This window comes from Rhinolophus sinicus, chromosome 18 (genome assembly GCF_057876585.1).
Source record: "Rhinolophus sinicus isolate RSI-liver-muscle chromosome 18, RSI-T2T, whole genome shotgun sequence".
Taxonomy (NCBI): domain Eukaryota; kingdom Metazoa; phylum Chordata; class Mammalia; order Chiroptera; family Rhinolophidae; genus Rhinolophus; species Rhinolophus sinicus.
Window position 1 is genome coordinate 42,140,866 of NC_142518.1, and position 1,741 is coordinate 42,142,606.

The 1,741-nt window shown below is 39.2% G+C and overlaps 1 pseudogene; it reads right to left on the reverse strand.

Moving 5' to 3' along the window:
- Nucleotides 1-538: 538 nt before the first annotated feature.
- LOC109439285 (large ribosomal subunit protein eL6 pseudogene) lies at nucleotides 539-1,420 on the reverse strand (annotated as a pseudogene).
- Nucleotides 1,421-1,741: the final 321 nt, after the last annotated feature.

Sequence of the window (1,741 nt, forward strand, 5' to 3'; positions counted from 1 at the left end):
AACGTTTTCTATTTTGGCATTGTTTATCATTTTTTTATTCTTTAATACTTTGTGGAGTGGTTTTATTTTAGGTGTAGTTCTTATAAATGGTATATACCTGGATAAAAAACTATTATGGCAATCTTATCTTTGTTAGGTGAGGCTAATTTGTTTACGATTATTCTGCATGTTGATATATTTTGATTCATTTCTACTCTCCTTTTTGTTTGTTTTTAGTTTAACATCAGCTTTCTTGGTTTCTTTGTCCTTCTATTATCTCTGCTGATTTGGATGCTATAAATTATATTTATATTCTTACCTTTTGTCCTTAAGTATTTTAGATATATATGTGTATATAGGTAACTGAGACTTTCTAAGAAATTCTTCAGTTATTTAATGTTTCCATCTTCTTAACTATGGCAAGGGCTTTAGTATGCTTGAATTACTCATTGAACCCATTCTTATTATTTTTGGATAGAATTTTAGTTTGCCCTTTTAAACCAAAAATCAGTTAATTTTTTTTAACAGTTCAGGCCATTTAATTAGGTTCTTTGTAATTAATTTAGAACACCAGTTTGTGAGGATAAACCCCATTTATAAGAGCAAACACAGAGTGGAGGTAGCCCTGGAGCTGAGGAACAGCTTTGATTTTTGGCAGAATTTGCGAGTCCACCGCTTTCTGATCAATTTTGCGCTGCTCTGTAATCTCGTATTTCTCTTTCTCCGTGTTGAAGAGCGCCCCCTCCCGGTGTCTGGGCTTACGCAGCTGCTTCTTGAAGTACGCATCAGTGAGATGTTTGGGGATTTTCACACCACTGATACCAATTTTGGTGGAGGTGGCGATGACAAATTTCTGGTGTGTTCTACGCAGAGGAACTCGATTGAGGAACAGAGGTCCAGTCACAAGTAGCAAGCCACTGCTCAGCTGCTTCAGGAAAACCACCCTCTCGCCTCTATGGCGCCCAGTGAGGATGATCAGAATGGTCCCGGGAGTGATGCTTGCCCGCAGTTTTCTCACGTGCTGACTGAAGAGTTTCTTGCCGTGGCTCAACAGCTTTCGAGGCACATCTTTAGTAGGATAGTATTTAGGCATTTGGCGAAGTTTAACTACTCGGGTGCCACCATTCTTGTTGCCACCAACTGGTTTTGTGACAGTAGCAAGAACCTTCTTCTTTTTCTTTTCAATCCTGGATTCAGCTGCTGAGTACTTCCTCTTGTACATGGCCTTTCGGGAATACATAGCCGATCGGGAATACTTAGCCGATCGGGAATACCTGCCTATTCCTCTGACCAGGACAGGCTTTCGGCTACAGTGCGGCTTCCCGTTCTTAGGCGTTTTGGCCCTGAGGTTAGCCTTCTTAACTTTGCCACCAGCATCAGCCTTCCTGGCTTCAGGTTTCTTCTCCTTAGTGTCCAGCTTCCCAGCTTTTTCACCCACCATCTTGCAAGTTGGGAAAGAGAACTAAGGCCCCGAAAAAAAAATCAATTAATTTTATAGTCATATTAAACATAACTTATCAGTTGCTTTGCTCATAATTGATTCTCTTTTTCCACTATATTTTCTCTTTGGCTTTTATTTTATTTATTGCTAAAATACATTGTTTACCTGAGTATATAATGACAGTACCTGTCGCTAGTTGGTTAACTCTAAAGACTGAAAATGTCTTCATTTTGCTCTCATGCTTGATTACTTGATTACTTGGTACAGAGATCCAGGCCAACAGTTTTATTTCAGCATGTGTAAATATTTCTGGCATCCATT